Raw genomic sequence first — 19,086 nt, forward strand, 5'->3', positions numbered from 1 at the left:
ATACATCTGGATTTAAGAGAGTTAACATCAATATTCCTCAATACAAGAAGTTCAGGAAGATGAAAGAATAGATATCTAGGTGGTCACTAAATAAAAATAAGTCCTAGCAGAATAGAATTGTTTGTGTATAAGAAAAAAAAGAAATAATCTTAATTGAAATAAGAATAACATGCCAAGATAAATTACAGACTTTGGAAACAGAGAAAATGATGAAGTACGATATTAGCACAAATGAGTTGGGCCTTATTTATAAGTGCAGTGTCAAAATAATTCCCAATATTATGATGAGATAGTGACAAAGTATCTCTGAAAACATATCTCCTGCCTTAAAATTCCTCCACATGTTGAGGCTCACAATCAGTCTCTGGCACTTAGAAAGACCCAGGAGACCATATTTTTTGATAATCCATATGGGAGGGAGGTTGTATTGCAAAAATGAGTAGTAATACAAGAAACCACAGGAACATTGTGACAGAGATGGAATTTATGTCAATACCGGGAAAAAAGGCAACTCTGAAAATGAATAATTTCCATATATAACTTATATAATATAGATATCTTATTGTTGTTATCCATAAAAACTTAAAAGTATAGGTAATGGCAAGAATATGATATATAAAAATAAATCTTTATTAATAAAATTCAATTAGATCCCAGCATCTTGTATATCCCCACTAATTTAATAATATTATTTCTAAGTCTATTAAGAGTCTTAGGTTTTCTTTATTATCTGTCTGCATGTGGCAGCTATATGTGCCAACTAGCACTGGAATGTTATATTGGTGACTCAATTATAATGAGGGGCATTGTTTTGCTAATGTGATTTTCTGAAATGGAAAACAAGTCTCAGAAAACATAGTGCAATATTCCTTTGATTTTAAACAGTATTGCATTGCTGGAAATTTTAGTTAATACCCATGAAGAAAAAAATTTTGTTATTTAAATTATTTCTTAGACTCTCAAATAATTGCAACCTTTCCCCCCCTACATGAATGTTGATAGAAATTTTGAAAATCATGCAGCATAATTATCTATTGGGTAAAACTATCACATTCATCACAGGATACCTAGCATCTCTGTCCAGATCTGCCTTCTAAATAACAGCATCATCCTGCAATTTGTATGAAAAATAAAAATGATCACATATTTTAAAAATTATTTGTGTAAAAAAACTACTACTTTAAGTATTGGTGCTCAATACAAGGGAGATCCCAGCCATATGACATGATCAAGTATATGCTAAAATGTTTTAGCAGAGAAATGATAGAAAGATTTCGAGTATTGGGTGACTGGTTGGACTAGCTCAAAGTTGAAAAACCAAATGCCTCCGGGCATAAGGCAGGTGTAAGTCTGGGCCAAGAGGAAGACAATAGAGAGTTATGTGGTCTATGACCAGTTATCCCAGCACCACTTGTTGAAAGATTAGTTTTTCCTCATTGAATTGTCTTGGCACCTTGCCAAAAATCAATTGACAGTAAATGTGAGGGATTATTTCTGAACTCTCAGTTCTATTCCATTTATCCATGTCATCTTTACACCAGTACCATACTATCTTGATTACTGTAGCTATGCAGTAAGTTTTGAAATCAATTAAAGTGAACCTTCACCTTTTTTTCCCTTTATTAAGATTCTCTCAGTTATTCTGGGTAACTTGAATTTCTACATAAATTTTAGGATTAGCTTGTTCATTTCTACAAAGAAGCCAGCTGACTTTTGCATTGAGTTTGTAGATTAATTTTAGGAGCATTGCTATCTTAACAATATTGTGTTCTGATCCACAAACATAGGATGTCTTTCTATTTGTTTACATCTTCTTAAATTTCTTTCAACAATGTTTTTAGTTTTCAAGTTGTATGTCTTATAATTATTTTGTTAAATTTATTCATAAGCATTTTATTCGTTTTCAATCTGGTTGTCATTTATTTCATGTTCTTGCCAGTTGCCCTGGCTGGGTCCAATTAGCTTTTAAAACTTATCTGTCAGCCAGGCATGGTGGCTTATGCTGCAATCCCAGCAGTTTGAGAGGCTGAGGTGAATGGATCATGAGGTCAGGAGTTCAAGACCAGCCTGGCCAACATGGCAAAAACCCTGGCTCTACTAAAAATACAAAAATTAGCTGGGTGTGGTAGTGAGCACCTGTAATCCCAGCTACTTGGGAAGCTGAGGCAGGAGAGTCGTTTGAACCCAGGAGGTGGAGGTTGCAGTGAGCTGAGATCACATCATTGCACTCCAACCTGGGCAAAAGGGCAGGACTCTGTCTCAAACAAACAAACAAACAAACAAACAAAAACTTAACTGTCTTACGTTCAACGTTTCTTACTCATTATTTATTTTCCTGGTTCAATGAAACAAATCACCTAGCCTTCTCTTTCAGCACTTTCCATCTCCTATAATCTTTTGGATCTTTTGTAACTTAATTCTTCAGCAAAAACATCCCTAATTAACACTATGCCACTATTCCAGAGATTAGTTCTATAATCTCCACCACTCTGACAAATCCATAATTATAGTGTAAATTGCCATTTATCCCATTACTGTCTATTATCTGAACATATATTCTCATAATGTCTCATATTAAATTGTAAGCTCCTTTGAGTAGGGTTAAAGTTGAAAAATGAAATGCTTACAGGCACAAGGTAGTGTGTTTTCTACTTTAAAGTCTTTGAAAAAATATCCTAAGAGTCCTGAGCACAAAAGTCCGGCTCAAAAATGTTTTCCATTTGCTTTTCTTTTTTAACAGACAAGTAGTTCAATGAGATGAGAAGAACACTACCTTGTCTTGAATCCTGGCTTTGCCACTTAAATGTTACATAATATTGAATAATTAATTTACATCTTAGTCTCCATCTGTAAAGTAAGAATAACAATGTCTAACTTGATGAATTATCATAAAGATGAGAAGTTGGCAAGTAAAACATATAGTCTATTGCAGGCTTTGGTAAATGACATTGTGATGGTTAATATTGAGTGTCAACTTGATTGGATTGAAGAATACAAAGTATTGTCCCTGGCTGTATCTCTAAGGGTATTGGTAAAGAAGATTAACATTTGATTTAATGGACTGGGAGAGGCAGACTCACCCTTAATCTAGATGGGCACAATCTAATTATCAAAAGTGTTTGAACCAGAGCAACTCCATCTTGAATAAGAGCAGGTAAAATAAGGCTGAGACCTACTGGGCTGCATTCCCGGACAGTTAAGGCATTCTAAGTTACATGATGAGATAGGAGGTCAGAAAAAAATACAGGTCATAAAGACCTTGCTAATAAAATAGTTTGCAATAAAGAAGCCAGCTAAAACCCACCAAAACCAAGATGTCCACGAGAGTGACCTCTGGTTGTCTCCTCACTGCTACAGTACCACCAGTGCCATGACTGTTTACAAAAGCCATGGTAACATCAGAAAGTTACTCTATGTGGTCTAAAAAGGGGAGGCATGTATGATTTATCATATGCTTGTTTAGCATATCGTCAAGAAACAACCATAAAAACAGGCAACCAGCAGTCCTTGAAACTGCTCTGTCTATGAAGTAGCTATTCTTTTATTCCTTTACTTTCCTAATGAACTTGTTTTCACTTTTTTCTATGGACTTACCCTGTATTTTTTCTTGCATGAGATCCAAGAACACTCTCTTGGGATCTGAATCAGGATTCCTTTCTGTAACATCTTTCTGGCAACCACAGAAGGAACAATACTAAGGAAACCCCCAACCAAAGGCTAACTTTGGGTAAGTGGTGGAGTCTGGTAACATCTTTCTGGTGAGTCCTGAAGGGATGATAGTGAGGTGATCTCCCAACACAAAGGAAATAGACTGCAGCACTGATTGGACAACTTTGGGTAAGAGGGGTGCATACACCTGGGTAAAGGATGGGTTAGAGGCCCAACTTAGAAGAGTTACAGTTGCTCCTAAGACAGTGTGGACTAGAGGCCTCTCTTAATAAAAGGCAAGGACGCTTGACCAACCTTCCATTAGAGGCTCAACTTAGGAGGGTTGGAGATCCTTCTAAGATTTAGGGGGTTAGAAGCCCCTCTCTGTAAAGTCACTCTCGGGTAAAGTCCCTTTTGGCTATGAACTATGGGATATTAATTGCTATTCTCTATTTTTTTCCATATGTTATTGGGGTTCAAGTGATGTTTGGTTAAATGAGTAAGTTCTTTAGTGGTGATCTCAGATTTTGGTGCACCCATCACCCAAGGAGTATACACTGCACCATATTTGTAGTCTTTTATCCCTTGTCCCACCCACCCTTTTCTCCAAGTCCCCAAAGTCCATTGCCTCATTTTTATGCCTTTGAGTACTCATTGCTTAGCTTCCACTTATCAGAGACAACACAGGATGTATGGTTTTCCATTCCGGAGTTACTTAAATTAGAATAATAGTCTCCAATATCATCCTGGTTTCTGTAAATGCCATTAATTCATTCCTTTTATAAATGGGTTCCACGGTTTTGCAATTGCAAATTGTGATGCTATAAAGATGTATGTGCAAGTATCATTTTTATATAATGACTTCTTTTCCTCCGGGTAGATGCTCAGCAGTGGGATTACTGGATCAAGTGGTAGTTCTACTTTTAGTTCCTTAAGGAATCTCCACACTGTTTTCCATAGTGGCTGTAATAGTTTTCATTACCACCAGCAGTGTAGAAATGTTCCCTGATCACCATATTTATGCCAACATCCACTGTTTTTTGATAGTTTTATTATGACCATCTTGCAGGAGTAAAGTGATATCACATTGTGGTTTTGATTTGCATTTCCCTGATCATCAGTCATGTTGAGCATTGTTTATATGTTTTTTGGACATTTGTATATTTTCTTTTGAGAAATGTCTTTAGCCCACTTTTTGATGGGATTGTTTTGTTGTTGTTGTTGCTAATTTGTTTGAGTTTTTTGTAGATTCTAGATATCAGTCCTTTGCCAGGTGTACAGATTGTGAAGATTTTCTCCAACTCTGTGGGTTGTCTGTTTAATGTCCTGACTGTTCCTCTATTAAAATCAAAGAAGGCCATAACCAAAAAAGAAAAGTGCAGACCAACATCCCCAAGGAACATAGATGCCAAAATCCTTAACAAAACACTAGCTAACTGAATTCAGCAATATATCAAAAAGATGATTCACTATGATCAAGTGGGTTTCATACCAGGGACGCAGGGATGGTTTAACATATGTAAGTCAATAAATGTGATACACCACATAAAAATAAGTAAAAACAAGTCACATGATTATCTCAATAGATGCAGAAAAAAAAATCCAGCATCACTTTATGATTATAACTGACAGCAAAATAAGCATACAAGGGACATAACTCAATGTAATAAAATCCATCTAGGACAAACCCACAACCAATATATTACTGAATGGGGAAAGTTGAAAGCATTCCTCTGAGAACTGGAAAAAGACAACGATGCCCACTCTCACCACTCCTCTTCAACACAGTACTGCAAGTTCTAGCCTGAGCAATCAGACAAAAGTAAGAAATAAAGGGTATCCAAATCAGTAGAGAGTAAGTCAAACTGTCACTGTTTGCTTATGATATGATCATTTACAACAAAAACCTTCAACACTCCTCCAGAAAGCTCCTAGAACTGATAAAATAATTCAGCAAAGTTTTTGGTTACAAGATTAATGTACAAAAATCAGTAGCTCTTCTGTATACCAACAGCGACCAAATGGAGAATCAAAGTGGAGAATCAAATTAAGAATTCAACCTCTTTTACAATAGCTGCCAAAAAAGAAAACATAAAAACAAAAATAAAATACTTAGCAATATACCTAACCAAGGATGCAAAAGAACTCTACAAGGAAAACTACAAAATACTACTGAAAGAAATTATAGATAACACAAACAAATGGAAACACATCCTATGCTCACAGATGGGTAGAATCTATATTGTGAAAATGACCATACCACCAAAAGCAATCTACAAATTCAATGTAATTCCCATCAAAATACCACCACTACTCTTCACAGAATTAGAAAAACAATTCTAAACTTCATATGGAACCAAAAGAAAGCCCACATAGCCAAAGGAAGACTAAGCAAAAAAAAAAAAAAAAAAAAATCTGGAGGCATCACACTACCTGACTTCAAACTATACTATAAGGCCATAGTCACCAAAACAGCATGGTATTGGTATAAAAATAGGCACATAGACCAATGGAACAGAATAGAGAACCCAGAAATAAACCCAAATATGTATATCCAACTGATCTTTGACAAAGCAAACCAAAACATAAGTGGGGAAAGGACAACCTTTTCAACAAATGGCTGGGATAATTGACTAACCACACGTAGGAGAATGAAACTGGATCATCTCTCACCTTACATAAAAATTAACTCAAGATGAATTAAGAACTTAATCTAAGACCTGAAACTATAAAAATTCTAGAAGATAACATTGGAAAAACCCTTCTAGACATTGGCTTAGATAAATGTCTAGAAGAACATGACATTTGAACCCAAAAGCATGATCAAGAACCCAAAAGCAAATGCAATAAAAACAAAGATACATAGTTGGAACTTAATTAAATTGTGATTCTCTTTGAACGAATCTGCCTTGCACTCTTTGCTGGCAGCTGTGGGTGACAGAATTAGGTATGCACAGGATCATGGGATGTAGGGAGCTTTCCTCATCAAAAAGGGGAAAGTTGAATGCTGACAGGGTTGCTAGAAAAAATCCCTTCACTGTCAACAAGCAGCCACCTGAACTTTTTAGTGTACTGGCAATGGGTGGGTCTTTCTCTGGCATCTCTGAACACCTCACCTTCCCCACCATGCCTCAGGCAATGGTTTCTTCTCTCTCTCTCTCTCTCTCTCTCTCTCTCTCTCTCTCTCTCTCTCTCTCTCTCTGTGCAAACTGGTTGAATGGTAAAAATCACTATTTGTCTACTCTGTAATATTTTAATTAATTGGAAAAAGAATTTGTGAAGCTAGTCTTAAGCTACAGAAATCTGTTATACTTCATTCTAGTGTATTAGTCTATTTTCATATTGCTGATAAAGATATACTTGAGACCCGGGGAAAAACGTTTAATTGGACTTACAGTTCCACATGGCTGGGGAGGCCTGAGAATCATGGCCAGGGACAAAGGGCACTTCTTACATCGTGGCAGCAAGAGAAAATGAACTAGAAGCAAAAGCAAAAACCCATGATAAACCCATCAGCTCTCATGAGACTTATTCCCTATCACGAGAATAGCATGCTTACCTCCCCCAGGTCCCTCCCATAACACATAAGAATTCTGGGAGATACAATTCAAGTTCATATGTGAATGGAGACACTGCCAAACAATATTATTCTGGCCCTGCCCTCTCCAATCTTATGTCCTCACATTTCAAAATCAATCATGTCTTCTCAACAGGCCCCCAAAGGCTCAACTCATTTCAGCAGTAACCCAAAAAAAGTTCCTTCACTCATGAGCCTTTAAAATAAAAAACAAGTTAGTTACTTCCTAGGGACAATAGAGGTACAGGCATTGGGTAAATATAGCTATTCCAAAAGGGAGAAATTGGCCAAAACAAAGGTGTTAAAGGGCCCATGCACATCCAAAACCCAGCAGGGCAGCCAAATTTTAAAGCTCCAAATGATCACCTTTGACTCCAGGTCTCACGTCCAGGTCAAGCTGATGGAAGAATTGTGTTCCCATGGCATAGGGCAGCTTTGACCTTGTGGCTTTGCAGGGTATAGCCTCCCTCCTGGCAGCTTTCATGAGCTGGTATTGAGTGTCTGTGACTTTTCCAGGCACACAGTGCAAGCTGTTGGTGGATCTACATTTCTGGGTTCTGGAGGCCCTCTTCTCATAGCTTAACTAGGCAATGCCCCAGTAGGGACTCTGTGTCAGGGTTCCAGCCCCATGTTTCCCTTCTGCACTCTAGTCTCTATGAGGGACCCACCCCTGCAGCAAACTTTCTATACATCTTCTGAAATCTGAGGTTCTCAAACCCCAGTTCTTGACTTCTGTGCATCCATCGGTTCAACAATATGTGGAAGCTGCCAAGTCTTGGGGTTTCCACCCTCTGAAGTCACAGCCTGAGCTCTATGTTGGCCCATTTCAGCCACAGCTGAAGCAGCTGGGACACACGGCACCAAGTTCCTAGGTGGCACACAGCATGGGGACCCTGGGCCCAACCCACAAAACAACTTTTTCTTCCTGGTCCTCTGGCCTGTGATGGGAGAGGCTGCCATGAAGGTCTCTGATGCAGCCTGTAGATATTTTCTTGGGGATTGGTCTTGGGGATTAACATTAGGTTCCTTGTTAATTGTGTAAATTTCTGTAGCCATCTTGAATTTCTCCTCAAAAAAATGGGTTTTTCTTTTCTACTGTATCATCAGGCTACAAATTTTCTGAACTTTTATATTCTGCTTCCCTTTTAAAATGGAATGCTTTTAACAGCACTCATCACATTTTGAATGCTTTGTTGCTTAGAAATTTCTTCTGCTAGATACCCTAAATCATCTCTCTCAAATTAAAAGTTCAATGAAGTTCTAGGGCAGGGACAAAATGCTGCCAGTCTCTTTGCTAAAACATAACAAGAGTCACCTTTGCTCCAGTTCCCAACAAGTTCCTCATCTCCATCTGAGACCACCTCTGTCTGGACCTTATTGTTCATATCACTGTCAGCATTTTTGTCAAAGCCACTCAACAAGTCTCTAGGAGGTTCCAAACTTGCCCACATTTTCCTGCCTTCTTCTGAGCCCTGCAAACTGTTCCAAGTGTTCAAACTGGGTAACTGCCTTTCACATTTTTGGGTATGTTTTCAGCAACACCCCACTCTACTGGTACCAATTTACTGCATTAGTTCATTTTCACACTGCTGATAAAGACACAAATAAGACTGGGAAGAAAAAAAGAAAAAGAAGTTTAATTGGACTTACAGTTCCACATGGCTGGGGAGGCCTCAGAATCCTGGCAGGAGGTGAAAGGCACTTCTTACATCACAGCAGCAAGAGAAAATGGGGAAAAAGCAAAAGCAGAAACTCCTGATAAACCCATCATATCTCAGGAGACTTATTCATTATCACTAGACTAGCACAGGAAAGACCAGCCTCCAGGATTCAATTACCTCCCCGTAGGTCCTTCCCACAACATGTGGGAATTCTGGGAGATACAATTCAAGTCCAGATTTGAATGAGGACACATCACTATTTTGGTCTTCCAGTTAAAATAAGGGCTTATGGAGGTCAGGTAATTAATGGAGTTTTAGCTAAGGTTTGACTGACAGTGGATCCAGTGGGTCCCTGAACTCATCCTGTGGTCATTTCCCCAGTGCCAGAATGCATAATTGGCATAGACATACTTAGCAGCAGCTGGTAGAACCCCTACATTGGCTCCATGACTGGTAGGGTGAGGGCTGTTATGGTGGAAAAGGCCAAATGGAAGCCATTAGAGCTGCCTGAACCTAGAATAATAAGTCACAAACAATATTGCACCCCTGGAAGGATAGCAGAAATTAGCACCACCATCAAAGACTTGAAAGATAAAGGGGTGGTGATTCCCACCACATCCCCATTCAACTTCTCCATTTGGCCTGAAGAAGAGAGATTAATCTTGGAGAATGACAGTGGATTACTGTAAGCTTAACCAAGTGGTGACTCCAATTGCAGCTGCTGTACCAGATGTGATTTTATTGCTTAAACAAATTAACACATTTCCTGGTACCTGGTATGCAGCCATTGATTTGGCAAATACCTTTTTCTTCATTCCCGTCCATAAGGCCCACCAGAAGCAATTTTCCTTCAGCTTGCAAGACCAGCAATATACTTTCACTGTTCTACCTCAGGGGTATATGAGCTCTTCAGTTTTGTGTCATAATATTGTTCAAAGAGATCTTGATCGCCTTTTGCTTCTCCAAGTTATCACACTGTTCCGTTACACTGATGACATTATGCTGATTGGATCCAATGAGCAAAAAGTAGTAAACACATTGGACTTATTGGTGAGAGATTTGCATGCCAGGAGATGGAAAATAAATCAGCTAAAAATTCAGGGGCCTTCTCCTCAGTAAAATTTCTGGGGGTTCAGTGGGGGGGGCCTGTCGAGATATTCTTTCTAAAGTGGAAGGATAAGTTATTACATTTGGCCCCTTCTACAACCAAGAAAGAGGAATAACGCCTAGTGGACCTATTTGGATTTTGGAGGCAACACATTCTTTATTTGGGTATGTTACTCTGGCCCATTTATTGAGTGACTGGAAAGGCTTGAGTGGGGTCAAGAACAAAAGAAGGCTCTTCAACAGGGTGAGGCTGCTGGGAAAGCTGCTCTGTCACTGGGCCATATGACCCAGCATATCCAATGGAGCTTGAGGCGTCAATAGTAGATAGGGATGCTGTTTGGAGCCTTGGTAGGTCTTCATAGGTGAATCACAGTGGAGGCTTCTAAGATTTTGGAGCAAGACCCTGCCATCTTCTGCAGATAACTACTCTTCTTTTAAGAGATGACTCTTGGCCTGTTACTGGGCTTTGGTAGATAGTAAATGTTTGACTATGGGTAAACAAGTCACCATACAACCTAAACTGCCTATTATAAACTGGGTGCTTTCTGACTCATCTAACCATGAAGTGGGGCATGGACAGCAGCATTACAGCAACAAATGGAAGTGATATATGTGTGATCAGGCTGGAGCAGGTCCAGAGGGCACAAGTAAGTTACATGAGGAAGCGGCTCAAATGCCCATGGTCCCCACTCCTGTCACCTTGCCTTCTTTCCTCCAGCCTGCACCAATGGCCTCATGGGGAATTCCTTATAACCAAATGACAGAGGAAGAGAAGACAAGGGTCTGGTTTACAGATGATTCTGCATGATACACAGGCACCACCTGAAAGTGGGCAGCTACAGCATTATAGCCCCTTTCTAGGACATTCCTGAAGGACAGTGGTGAAGAGAAATCTTCCCAGTGGGCAGAACTTAGAGCAGTGCACCTAGTTGTGCATTTTGCTTAGAAGGAGAAATGGCAAGATGTGTGATTATATACTGATTCGTGGGCTGTATTCATTGGTTTGGCTGGAAGGTCAGGGACTTGGAAGAAGTATAATTGTATAACTGGTGACAAAGAAATTTGGGGAAGAGGTATGTGGATGGACCTCTTTGAGTGGTCAACAACTGAAGACATTTGTAACTCATGTGAGTGGTCACCAAAGGGTGAGTTCAGCAGAGGAGGATTTTAATAATCAAGTGGATAGAATGACTCATTCTGTGGACACCACTCAGCCTCTTTCCCAAGCCACCCCTGTCATCACCCAGTGGGCCCGTGAACAAAGTGGCCATGGTAGTAAGAATGGAGGTTACACATGGGCTGAGCAACATGGATATCCACACTCCAAATCTGACCTGGCTATGGCCACTGCTGAATGCCCAATTTTCCAGCAGCAGAAACCAACACCTTGGTATGTCCTCAATATGACATAATTCCTTGGGGTGTTCAGCCAGCTACTTGGTGGCAGGTTGATTATACTGGACCTCTTCCATCATGGAAAGGGCAGCTGTTTGTCCTCATCAGAATAAACAATTACTCTGGATATGTGTTTGCATATCCTGCAAGCAATGTTTCTGCCAAGACTACCATCCGTGGACTCATGGAAGCCTTATCCACTGTCATGGTATTCCACACAGCATTGCCTCTGATCAAGACATTCACTTTATGGCTAAACAAATGCAGCAGTGGACTCATGCTCATGAAATTCACTGGTCTTACCATGTTCCCCATCATCCTGAAGCAGCTGGATTGAGAGAATGGTGAAATGGCCTTTTGAAGTCACAATTACAATGCTAACTAGGTGACAATATTTTGCAGGGCTGGGCCAAAGTTCTCCAGAAGGCTGTGTATGCTCTGAATCAGCGTCTAATATATGATACTGTTTCTCAAATAGGATTCACCAGTCCAGGAATCAAGGGGTGGAAGTGGAAGTGGCACTACTCATCATCACTTCTTGACCCACAGGCAAAATTTTTCTTTCTCTTCTGTAACATTAAGTTCTGCTAGCCTAGAGGTCTTAGCTCCAAAGGGAGGAATGCTGCTAACAGGAGACACAACAATGATTCCATTAAACTGGAAACTAATATTGCCACCTGGACACTTTCAGCTCCTCCTACCTCTAAGTCAACAGGTTAAGAAGGGAGTTACAGTGTTGACTGGAGTGACTGACCCAGAATATCAAGATGAAATCAGTCTACTCCTCCACAATGGAGGTAAGAAAGAGCATGCACAGAATTCAGGAGATCCTTTAGGGTATCTCTTAGTATTACCGTGGTGTGTGATTACGGTCAATGTGAAACTACCACAACCCAATTCAGGTAGGATTACAAATGGCCCAGACCTTTCAGGAATAAAGGTTTGGGTCACTCCACCAGGTAAAAAAAGAAACATAACCTGCTGAGGTGCTTGCTGAATGCAAAGGCAATACAAAATGAGTGGTAGGAAAAGGTATTCAGCAATACCAGCTATGACCACGTGACCAGTTGCAGAAAAGAGGACCATAATTGTCATGAATATTTCCTGCTTATTTTGTTAAGAATATATCTGTGCAGTACGCACTGTACTAATAGCTTCATTTTATTTCCTTTCTTTTTCCTTCACCATGTGATATAAGATTTATTGGCTTTATATTAGCATTTAAGTGTTGTTAACTTTATGAAATAGCATTTAGGTTAAGGATTAGTATGCTTCCATTTGTACAAAGGATAGCTATATTATGTTAGGCATAATTATAACCTTAATATTATTTTTATTTAAAGATTATGTATAATCTCAGGAGATGTACATGGGTTCAAGTTGACAAGGGGTGGACTTGTGGTAGTTAATACTGATTGTCAACTTGATTGGATTGAAGGATGCAAAATATTGTTCCTGGGTATGTCTGTAAGGGTGTTGCCAAAGGAGATTAACATTTCAGTCAGTGGACTGAAAAAGATAGACAAACCCTCAATCAGGTAGGTACCATCTAATCAGCTTCCAGCACAGCTAGAATATAGCAGGAAGTTGGAAGGACTTGACTTGCTAAGTCTTCAGGCCTTCATCTTTCTCCCGTGCTGGATGCTTCCTGCTCTTGAATATCTGATTCCAAGTTCCTCAGCTTTTGGACTCTTGGACTTACACAAGTGGTTTTCCAGGGTCTCTTGGGCCTTTGACCACAGACTGAAGGCTGCAATGTTGGCTTCCCTACTTTTGAGGTTTTGGGACTTGGTCTGATCCACCACTGGCTTCCTTGCTCCTCAACTTGCAGATGGAGTATTGTGGGCCTTTACCTTTTGATCATGTGAGTCAATTCTCCCAATAAACTCCCCCTTTTATAAACATATATTCAAAACTGCATTTTGGCCGGCGCAGTGGGTTGCTCATATTCCAGCGCTGGGAATCAATAAACTGGACGTCCACTCAGAAACCCAACTAGAAAGGTGGTAATTGTAAAGATTACAGATGGATAAATTTATAACAAAGGGAAGAAACCAGCCTAAAAAGGCTGAGAATACCCAAAATCAGAACTCATCTCCCTCTCAGGGGATTACAGTTCCTCATCAGCAATGGAACAAGCCCTGATGGAAAAGGACTGTGTGCCATTAACAGAAGTAGGCTTCAGAAGGTGGATGATAAGAAACTTCTGGGAGTTAAAAGAACTTGTTCTAACCCAATGTAAAGAAACTAAGAACTTTGACAAAAGGTTAGATGACATGTTAACAAGAACAGACAATATAGGGAGGAATATAAATGAAGTAATGGAATTGAAAAACACAACATGAAAACTTAGCGAAATATGTACAAGTTTGAATAGCTGAATTGATCAAGCAGAAGAAAGGATATCAGAGGTCGAAGACCTACTTAATGAAATAAAACAAGAAGACAAGAATAGAGAAAAAAGGGTAAAAAGGAATGAGCAAAGTCTCCAAGAAATATGGGACTATGTGAAAAGACCTAACTTACCTTTGATAGGTGTACCTGAATATGACGAAGAGAATGGATCCAAGCTGGAAAATACTCTTCAGGATATTATTCAGGAAAATTTTCCCAATCTAGCAAAGCAGGATAATATTCAACCCCAGGTAATACAGAGAACACCACAAAGACATTCCTCAAGAAGAGCAACCCCAAGGCACATAATCGTCAGATTCACCAGGGTTGAAACAAAGGAAAAATTCTAAGGTCAGGTTACCCACAAAGGGAAGCCTATTAGACTTACAGCAGATCTCTCAGCAGAAACCCTACAAGCCAGAAGAAAGTGGAGGCTGATATTCAACATCCTTAAAGAACAGAACTTTCAGCCCAGAATTTCATATCCTGCCAAACTAAGCTTCACAATTGAAGGAAAAATAAAACTCTTTTATGAACAAGCAAGTACTCAGAGATTTTATTACCACCAGGTCTGCTTTACAAGAGCTTCTAAAAGAAGCATTCATTATACATAGAAAGGAACAACTAGTATTAGCCTTTCTAAAAATATACCAAAAAAAGTAACAAACTTCAATGTTTTCTAGCATATTCAGAGTTTTGCAACCATCACCACAATTAATTGAGAACATTTTCATCATCACCAAAAGAAACCCTGCATCTTTTAACAGTCACTCCCTCCTCCACCTTATATGTGGATCATGTAATAAGTGGTCTTTCCTGACTGGCTTCTTCCACTTACATAATGTTTTCAATGTTCATCCCTGTGGTATTGTGTATCAGTATTTAATTCCTTTTTAGTGCCAAATAATGTTCCATTATAAGGACATACCACATTATATTTAGCTATTCATCAACTGATGAACATTTGGATGGTTTCTACTTTTTAGCTATGAAGAATAATGTTGCTATGAACTTTTGTGCACAAGTTATGTGTGAATATATGTTTTCATTCCTCCTGGGTATATACCTATGTTCTCCTCCCCCACCCTGACTACTTTTTTTTCACCCCTGTTCAATGCACTTACCTTGGAAGATAACAGTTTTCACAAGCCACATAGAAGAGCAAGACATCAGTAAGTAGGTCCTAAAACATAGAATATTATGTTACTCATATCAAAAAATTATTTTTGTTTTAAAACTACATGTATGCCCTTTTTAGCAATGACGAAAATACTTGTTCAGAAATTAGTAATTGAGAAACAGACAGTGAGGGAAGGACTCAGTCTTCAGTATCAACACAAGTCCCTGCCAGGCTACTAAGGGGCCTTGTTTGAGAGCTTAAAGTGATTTATCTATGAGCAGATGGACTAATACATTGAAGCTAATATAATGGTTGCAAAAGTCTCCTGGGGTCTTTGTTCTCTGACCAAATATTTGCATCCTGTGTCTTGAATAAAAAGTTTTTATTTCTACTTAATAGTTTACCCACTGATGACTTCTTTAATTTGGTATTTTTCTTTAAAATGCATGAAAGGCAGGCTAAGATTTCAGGAAATTTGTTTAACATTATAAAGATCAACACATAGGTGTAATGGTCTTATGTGAGGAGAGGCACAGTAAAGTTAGCTGTGTTAAAGTAAAATCAATACCTACAGAAGAGAAAATTAGAAACTGCTGCTTTTTAGTCCCTCTTTCTTTTTTCTTGTCCCCAATCTGTGAAGGTTTGGAACTCTAGGAATCATTAAAACAAAACAAAACAAAACATATATTCTCTTAGTTCTGTCCCTTTAGAGAACCCTGACTAATACAGGCAATAACATTCATTCTTTATAAAAGCAATGTGGCAAGTAATAAAACCTAAGCTTAGAGTTTTTCTTTCAAAAATAAACAAAGAGGGCTGGTGCAGTGGTTCATGCCTGTAATCCCAGCACTTTGGGAGGCCAAGGTGGGCAGATCACAAGGTCAAGAGATCAAGACCATCCTGGACAACATGGTAAAAGACCATCCTGGCCAAGATGGTAAAAATACAAAAATTAGCCAGGTGTGGTGGTGTGTGCCTGTGGTCCCAGCTTCCTTCTTGGGAGGCTGAGGCGGAAGAATCGCTTGAACCCAGGAGGCAGAGGTTGCAGTGAGCCAAGATTTCACCACTGCACTCCAGCCTGGTAAGAGAGCAAGACTCCGTCTCAAAAAAAAATAAAAAAATAACTCTGTCTCATAAATAAATAAACAAAGAAAATAGGAAAATTGAAATTTAAAACAGTTATAGAAACTAGGATTCTGATTATTTTATTTCCATGTCATATCTAAGGCTTCTCCATGAGTGCCATATTCTCTTTGGAACTCCTCATCATTTATTTCAGGGAGAATATAGAGCATGAAACAGAAAGTGTGACACCTTCCCCCATCTTCTTATTTTATAAGATTTCTGGCATCTTATATTGCAAAACAGACTGACAAACAACATTAAGAGAAAATGCACTGGAAGTCAATGTTTACTGTCATATGTAGCAAAGTTCAAAGGGCTCTACTCCAAGTCATTGATTCATTTGAAATGAAGTGGGAAACTTTGGAAGCTACATTTATTATTACTAGTTTTGTATTTTGTACTAGTTAACCAGAGAAAAATAATGCAAAATGTCATATACTGCTTGATTTTTCCTATTCCACAAATAACTAAAATAATTCTTTGTAAATGTTTTTTAAAATATTTTTCAAAATTCTAACAACCAGTAAAGTCTAATTAGAGAAAAGATTAAGTAAAAAGCAGTATTTCCTCTTTTTGAGCTTTATTAAAGCATATATTCCTTAACTATAACCATCTTTGACAAGGAAATATTTATTTTAAATAAGTATATTATATTCTAAGTAGAGCAAGGCAACAGATGCATCAGAGTGAATTAAAAAGTTGCACATTCTTGGGCTTCCCCAGGCAGTTATATTTTTGGCTTTGCCCTCTGTGAGTAATGGAATAATTTCTAGTCTTTACAGAGATTTTTTTTAAGCCACAAAGGTCTGAAAGGTTATTTCATCTGTACCTAGGAAATTATGTGTATCTTCATAGAGTCTAGCCAGGAAACAGAAACCACCTGAGTAGTTAAAGAGATTTTAATGCAGAAAATTGATTCTCTAGGTAATGAAAGAGCTGAGAAACCAAACAGAGGACAGTGGGCCAATGCAAAGATTCATACCAGCAAGAAACCACCCTGACCCATGACTGAGGGGATAAAGAATGAACATAGTGTTACTGGCACTAGGGGAAGCTGGAACCATAACTGGTTTGCCTGCCAAGAGCTGAATTCATAAAGCTGTTGGAAGGCAGGGGAAGAAGAGAGATACCCTGGCTTCTTCCTCCCTACCGCCTTCTCCATAATCTATCTGAAGCTACTTGAGCATGGGAAACACAACTGCAGAGATTAATGTCCCTTAATGCAGAGCAGGGGAAAGGCAGGGAAAGGATGAAAGGGCAAACAGATCCAGAATGTTCTTATCATGGAATTGCCTACTAAAGTAGAAAAGGTGTGAGGGAGTCAGAGAGGGGCTGGTGTTGGAGAAAGGCAACATGGAATTAATCTGGCCATTTATGATTTGGAAGAGGACACACAAAACGGACCTGTTAGTTTTATTTACACTTTTGCAAGAGAATAATCAATGTATTTGGGACTGAGATGAGCTATTCTTCTTGATTTTGTATTACATACTAGATTTATCAATGCTACTATCATCTTAATTTTTTAGTTAGACACCTGAGGGCAGGGACTATAATCTTCATCTGTCTTACCACAAACTTTTAGTATCCTAGTATGACATCATAGTGCTCTAGTGATGTGTATACAAGCACCTACAAACACACATTTTAAATAACATAAACATGATGAAATATAAAATGTGATGGCTACAGAAATCAGTGATGCAAATTCTGAAACATAAGAAAAATCTAATGTTCTGTGAGAGTGTAAAATTCCAACTTATTCATCAAGACACTTTTAATATAATAATGACTTTTGTGTCTTGATGGGACATCTATTACAATGAAGTCAGATTTTGCTTCCCAAGCTATTCTGGTCAAAGGCCACACCTTAGTCACTGATGGGTTTGCTGAAGCCAACAGAAACAAGTTGAACAGGAGATAGGAGTGTCTGAGTACAGTAGATCATGAACAAGGATAGAAAAGGGATCTTTAGGGCCTCTGGGAAACACCAACTAGTTCCCGTTCACTGAAGTTCAGGAATGAACCATGCAAAACCATTAAGAGTATATTACTACCCTTCATCATATCTTGACAAGAGAATATTTGGTGATAAAAAAGACAGACAGATTAAGCTACATCTGGGTTAACTTTTCCAAATAGCAAATTGGCAGACAGCCTGAAAACAATGTAAATTCTGCTCCATTAAAATTACAATCACAGTTGATTTTTTTTCTACCTAGCTGGCTATTGGGAAATAAAATGTCAATGGCTGCATGGCTTATGTAAAAGATAACCATAGTAAGCCTGTAAAAAAATTCCTGCAGATGGGACTGGAGGCAACCACGTAAACCATGTTGGAGAATGGATGGCTCAGAGGAACAGTGACAAAGGCTGGCCCCCTCCAGAGGTCCCATATACTCATGAAATGATGTTCTATTAAAAGGTCAAGAAAAGAAGCTTGTCTGCCAATAAGCTCTTTTTTTTTTTGGAAAGGTAAATAAGAGCTGACTTGCATATTGAATAAACTCAGAAACATTTTCTAGTATAGCTTTCATCAACTAAAAATTGGCATATAATGGACTTTTTTGTATAAACATTTTTTTCTCTCACTATGAACTCAGAACTCAAGGGAGCACTTTTCAGCAAAAATGACAATGTAATATTTTCTCTATCAATTTTGAATAAAAGTCAAAGAAATAATATTACAATGTGTGTCTATGGCATCGAATGCATATAGATTAACTCTTTCTAGAAGATGCCTAAAAGAAAAAAAAAACCTGTCAAAATTGACTGTTCTTGTAGGTCAATGTATCCAGTAATACTCAGGGATCAAGTTAAGATAGAAAAATTGGGAATATGAGTTCATGAGAGAAAGGTAAAATGCATTTATTTTGTATACAGAAATAAAAATGTCTAATACATAGTTAGAAATATAGGATTGACTTGTTCTTCCTCATGGTATTTCAGAGGGAAATGCCACTTCGGAGTGAACATGAATGTTTCCCTCTCAGTCGCAAGCTGCCAGAAATGCACCGAAATGGACAACGAACACAAACATCATGCCTTTTATGAGAAGC

General features: G+C 38.6%; 1 pseudogene; it reads left to right on the forward strand.

The window, feature by feature from the left end:
- Nucleotides 1–9,128: 9,128 nt before the first annotated feature.
- Nucleotides 9,129–11,930, forward strand: LOC128928952 (uncharacterized; annotated as a pseudogene).
- Nucleotides 11,931–19,086: the final 7,156 nt, after the last annotated feature.

The sequence above is a fragment of the Callithrix jacchus genome, chromosome 8, assembly GCF_049354715.1.
Source record: "Callithrix jacchus isolate 240 chromosome 8, calJac240_pri, whole genome shotgun sequence".
NCBI lineage: Eukaryota > Metazoa > Chordata > Mammalia > Primates > Cebidae > Callithrix > Callithrix jacchus.